At 42.3% G+C, this 6,000-nt stretch overlaps 1 protein-coding gene across 6 annotated transcripts in view; it reads left to right on the top strand.

The window, feature by feature from the left end:
• Positions 1–6: 6 nt before the first annotated feature.
• Positions 7–6,000, top strand: part of LOC109427318 (calcium uniporter protein, mitochondrial) — a 548,952-nt gene continuing 542,958 nt past the window's right edge. For 3 of the 6 annotated variants that reach the window (XM_062853632.1, XM_062853633.1, XM_062853631.1), the window contains exon 1: positions 7–722. The gene's annotated coding sequence lies outside the window, so the exon portion shown is untranslated. The remainder of the gene's footprint in view (positions 723–6,000) is intronic. The other 3 variants (XM_062853636.1, XM_062853635.1, XM_062853634.1) reach the window with 2 other exon arrangements.

The raw sequence follows: 6,000 nt of genomic DNA, 5'->3' as shown, positions 1-6,000 counted from the left end.
CGTCGTTCTATCAGAAGAAGGGTGCGCCGCCACCGCCGTCGTCGTTTGTTCGTTCCTCCGTCGTTCCGTGTCGTACCGTGTGCCGTGGGGTGTCCTCGGTCTGGGGTTTGAGCTGTGTGTGAACAAGTGCGTCCGATTGTGGAAATTGTTCCGTGGTGCTGGTGGTTTCAGTGTTCCAAGAAGGTGGGTTTCCTTCCGGGATTGGCCAGGGTGTGCGGGTCAAGTCAAGTAACCACTCTGATTGTGCGTGTGGCCGGATTCCAAGGGATCCGCAGCTGAAAGAGGTGTGACAAAAAGTTATTTTTCCCTCACCTGCTGGCTGCTGTTCTGAGAAGAAGCAAATTGAAGATTGTGTCGTGTGGCGAATGAGGTGTGTGTTCCTGGTGGTCACCCGGTCGAATAATCGGCATTTTATTAGCTGAGTGATTTCGCGTGCAGCAAATTGGCCGCCTGGAGATCAGAAAAGATTGCCGTGTGCGAGCAGGTTGGGCTGTTTCAAGTGTGATCATTCTTTCCCTGGCGCCAGCGACCGAAGAGGCCAACCGAAGAGAATTGTGCAATACCTAATTGTTGTCGTTCTGATCAGAATTCCAGCCAGAATTCCGGAGAAAGCAGTGCCGAAATTCCCTGCGGAGATCAATCTCCCTATCAGTGTTTCAGTGTGCGCGTGTGTGTGAGTGGCCTCCGTCGCTCAGAAAGATGCTGTGGTTGCTGTGATCGAAGTGAATATTCCCACGAAACACAGTGGTTGAAAGCACGGAAAAACACGATCGTTGGCATATTCAGTGTGTTATGTTATGCAGTTTTTGTGCAAAATTTAGGCAGCTTCTTTCTATGAGAACTTTTTCTTGAGAAAAGTTCCCTCTGACACTATGAAAATCTTCCTGAAATTCTTCAAAACTTCTTCCGGTATTTCTCCAGCGACTCCTTCCGAGATTCCTCCGGGAATTCTTTGTGAGATTCCTACGGGAACAATTTCCTTCGGGATTCCTCTTTGAACCTCTTTTGGGATTACTCCAGGAAGTTTTTCCAGAATTCTGTCGGGAACTCCTTCCAGTATTCTTCCGGATACTCCTGCCGGGATACAATGACACATATTGCCCATTTTACTGGCCGGGATGCCTCCGTGAAATCCTTCCGGAACTCTTTCAGGATCTGCTTCCTGAATTCTTCCAGGATCTGTTCCCTGGATTCATCTAGAAACTTCTTCCAGTATTCCTCTGGAAACTCCTTCCAGAAATCTTCGTAAAACTTCTCTCGGTACTTTTCCAAAAACATCTTCCAGGATTCCTTCCGGAATTGCTTCCAACATTTATTCGGAAACTAGTTCCGGGTTTGCTTCAAGAGCTTCTTACGGGATTACTCTGACAACTCCTTCGGGGATTCCTCAGGAATTGCATTCCTGGATTCCTCCAAGAACCTCTTCCTTTCTACGGGAATCTCTTTCTGGATTCCTTCATTAACTTTTTCCAGAATTCTGTCGGAAACTCGTTTCAGGATTCTTCCGGGAACTCCTGCCGAGATTCCTCCATGAAATTCTCCTGAAATTCTTTCACGATCTGCTTCTTTGATAACTCGTTATTCAGTAACTCATTGCTGGAACCCTCTAGGACCTCCTTCCAGGATTCCTCTGGAAACTTCTTCCGGAAATCTTCCCAACACTTCTCCCGGTAGTTTTCCAAGAACATCTTCCAGAAAATCTGCAGGTTTTTCTTCCGAGTTTCTTTCAGAAACTACTTCTGGGATTGCTTCAAGAACTCCTTGCGTGATTACTCCCAGATCGTGGGATTTTTTTTTCAGGATTCCCCCAAGAACCTCTTCCTTGATTCTTTCAGATAAGATTTCGTCAGGTGTTTCCTTATGAGTTTCTTCAATTGATCTTTCTGAAGTTTTTGAAAGTTTTTGTTCTGAGATTCCATCAGGAGTTCCTTCTGTTATCCTTCCAGGACTTTCACCAGATATTTCTTCCAGCATTCCGCCAAAAATTGTTTCTTGGGTTGCTTTGTTCCAAGATTTCTTCAGGAGCTGCTTCCAAAACTCGTGCAGGGATTCTTTCAGGCCAACTCCAGCAATTCCGCAACTCCTTTCAGGATTCTTCCGGGAACTCCTGCCGAGATTCCTCCGTGAAATTCTTCCGAAATTCTTTCAGGATCTGCTTCTTTGATAACTCGTTATACAGTAACTTCTTGCTGGATTCCTCTAGGACCTCCTTCCAGAATTCCTCTGAAAAGTCCTTCCGGAAATCTTTCTACAACTTCTCCCGGTACTTTTCCAAGAACATCTTCCGGGATATCTGCAAGAATTTCTTCCGAAATTCTTTCAGAAACTACTTCCGGGATTGCTTCAAGAACTCCTTGCGTGATTACGGCCACATCGCGGGATTTTTTTTTCAGGATTCCTCCAAAAATTTCTTCCTTGGTTCTTTCAGAATTTCTCAGGGTTTTTTCTCTAGGATTTCTCCAGAAGTTCCTGCTAAGATTCCGTCAGGTGTTTCCTTACGAGTTCCTTCAATTGATCTTTCTAAAAATTTTGAAAGGTTTTGTTCTGAGATTAAACCAGAAGTTCCTTCTGTTATCCTTCCAGGACTTTCACCAGATATTTCTTCCAGCATTCCTCCAAAAATGTTTCCTGTGATGCTTTGTTCCAAGATTTCTTCAGGAGCTGCTTCCAAAATTCCTGCACTGCAGGAATTCCTTCAGGCCAATTCCAGAAACTCCGCGCGAGATTCCTCCAGGGTTCTTTCTCAAATTAATTCAGTAATTTCTTTAGAAATAATTCTGAGACTCATTTACGAAATTCTTCCTAGAATTCTCCGAAAACTTCAGCAACTCCTTCCAAGATTCCTCTGGGAATTCTTTCTGAGATTCCTACGGGAACTTCCTTCGGGATTCCTCCTTGAACCTCTTTTGGGATTACTTAAGGAACTTTTTCCAGAATTCTGTCAACAGCTCCTTTCATGATTCTTCCGGAAACTCCTGCCGGGATTCCTCCGTGAAATTCTACCGGAATTCTTTCAGGATCTGCTTCCTGGATTCATCTTTTTTCAGGAACTCTTCGCTGGATTCTTCCAAGAACTTCTTCCAGGATTCCTCTGGATACTCCTTTCGGAAATCTTCCCAACACTTCTCCCGGTACTTTTCCCAGAACATCTTCCAGGATACCTCCAGGAATTTCTGCCGAGATTCTTTCAGAAACTTCTTCCGATTGCTTCAAGAACTCTGGGATTACTCCGGAACTTCTTCTGGGATTCGTCAGAGATTTTTTTCAGGATTCCTCCAAAAACCTCTTCCTTGATTCTACCAGAATTTATTTCGCGATTTCTCCGGGAATTCCTTCTTGGGTTCCTCCAGGAACTTTGGGAATCCTCAAGCAACTTTTTTAGGGATTCCTCAGTGAACTTCATATAGGGTTTAGGATTCTTCTCTGGATTCCTCCAAGAGCTCTTGGAATTCCCCCGGCAGTCCATTCTGGAATTAGTTTAACTGTTCCTAAGATGGACTAAATTTTCCAAAAGTTTATTATGGAATGATTCCAAGAGTTTTTTTATGGCATTCTTGATTGAATAACTCAAGGAGTTTCCTACGGAGTTCCATGAGTAATTCCTGCAACAATTTCTTTATAAATCACTGCATCAGCTTTGAAAGAAATTCCCGTTGGAGTTCCATATGGTTTGCTGGATTTTTCTATGAACTTTTTCCAGGATTCCTCTGGAAACTCCTTCCGGAAATCTTCCTAAAACTTCTCCCGGTACCTTTCCAAGAACATCGTCCGGGATACCTCAAGGAATTTCTTCCGGGATTATTTTAGAAACTTCTTCAGGGATTGCTTCAAGAACTCCTTGTGGGACTACTCCAGGAACTCCTTCTGGGATTCCTTAGGAATTGTATTCCTGGATTCCTCCAGGAATCTCTTGATTCTTCCAAGAACTTCTTTTCCTTTCTGGATTCCTCCGGGAATTTCTTCTGGAATTCCACTAAAAACTTCATCCGGGAATCCCGGCCAAATTTTTCAGGGATTCCTCACAGATTCTTCTCTGGATTCGTACAAGAATTCCTGAAATTCTTCCGGCAGTGTATTCTGAAATTCTTTCAGACGTTCCCAAGATAGAAGTCTTCCAGTATGGAATTCCTCCAGGAGTTTTTGTGGCATTCTTTATTGAGTAACTCAAGGGGAATTCTAATCAAGTTCCGTGAATAATTCCTACAACAATATCTTTAGGAATTACTTCTTCAGCTTTGTAAGAAATTCCCGTTGGAATTCATTCTGGATTTCCTCCAATAGTTTCTTCCTGGATTCCATTCTTCCAGGAATTCTTTCTTGAAATCATAGACAACAAAAACTTCTAAAAAACAAAACTGCTAGAGAAATCACGAAAAAAAAAACCCTTGAGAGATTCCTGGACGAATCCCAAAGGCAACTTCTGAAGGAACCCAAAAAAGAATTTTAGATGGAGCTCCCTGAGGAATCATAGAAGGAACTCCTATAGGAATCATTGTTTTTGTAATCTCGGAAAGAATTTCTGGAAAAATCCTAGCAGGAATTCCAGGAGGAATCTCGGAACGAATTCCTAGAGACATTTCGTAAGAAATTTCTGGAGGAATCCAAGTACTCTTACAGGAATCTCACCACCGTGGAAGGGATACCACCAGCTAGTCTTAAATCAGCACATTTTCCCATTTTGAATTCAATCCATTCATGGGAAGCTAATGACATTTTCCAAAATCGTAAACAACAAGGCCACGGAACGTCAATGATTTCCTCCAATTAGTTACTTCCTGGATTCCAAACTTCCAGGAATTTCTTCTTGAAATCCTAGAAAACAAAAACTTCTAAAGTCATTCCAAAGGAAACTATTGCAAGAATCCAATACTACTGTAGAAATCACGGCAGAAAGCGAACTTCTGAAGGAACCCCAAGAAGAATATTGCATGAAGCTTCCTGAGGAATCACAGAAGCAACTCCTATAGGAATCATTGCTTGGGTAATCTCAGAAGGAAATTCTGGGATGCCACCTATTGGAAACCCTACAGGAATTCGTGGTGGGATTCCCTAAAAAATGTTGCGGCGATTTCTCCGGGAATTTCTACTGGTGTTCCTGCAGAAATGTCTCCCGAACATTCTTCAGGAATCCTTTCGGGAATTTCTATAAAAATCTCTTCAGATATTTCTCTAAAAGAGTTTTTAAAGGCATTCCTCCTGTGATTCCTCCACAAGTTTTTCTTGAGATTCTTTCAGAAACTCCCGCTGGAATTCCTCCAGAAATTCTGGTAAGACTTTTTTGCAAGAATTTCTGCAGCAACTTCGTCGAGGATGCATTCAGAAATTTCTCCGATACTTCTTCCTGGAATTATTTCTTGGATTTGTCCGGGAATTTATCTTTCCTTTCTAATGAACTTCCCTCTTAGAATTCCTTCAGGAATTCAATTTTTTCTTCAGTTATTACTCAAACAATTTACCCAAGAATTCCTCAGGGAATTTCCCCATAGTTCCTCTATAGGTTTTGCTGTAGAGCTTCCTCGATGGATATCCCGGGGGTTTCTCTTTGGTTTTCTTCCCGATTTTCCCTTGGCATTTCTACAATAACATCTCTTGGTATTGCTTCAGAAATTTCTTTTATTTTATTCGGAAGTTTTGTCGAGCAGAATACTAAAATTTCTTAAGCCATTTCTGCTGGAATTTCTACAGGATTTGCTTCACATATTCCCACAGAACTTTTTTTTCCGAAATTCCTTTGTGAATGTCTGCGAGAGTTTCATCTGAAATCCTAACAGAGATTTCAGTAGGAACTCCTTCAAGCAGTTACGCCAGGAGTTTATCCAGATGTTCCTATAGGAAGGCCTCGGGATTTCTTCGGAGATTACAACAACGATTCCTTTAGAAATAACACAAGAGACTCCTCTACAGGAGAGGTTTCTACGGAAATTACTCCCTGGATTCCTTCAGGAATTCCTGTAGGTTATGGTCCTGTAATTCCTCGAGAAATTTCACCTGGAATACTAC

This window comes from Aedes albopictus, chromosome 2, assembly GCF_035046485.1.
Source record: "Aedes albopictus strain Foshan chromosome 2, AalbF5, whole genome shotgun sequence".
Lineage (NCBI taxonomy): Eukaryota > Metazoa > Arthropoda > Insecta > Diptera > Culicidae > Aedes > Aedes albopictus.
The sequence above is the reverse complement of the archived record's forward strand: the minus strand, read 5'-3'. Positions and strand labels throughout refer to the sequence as shown.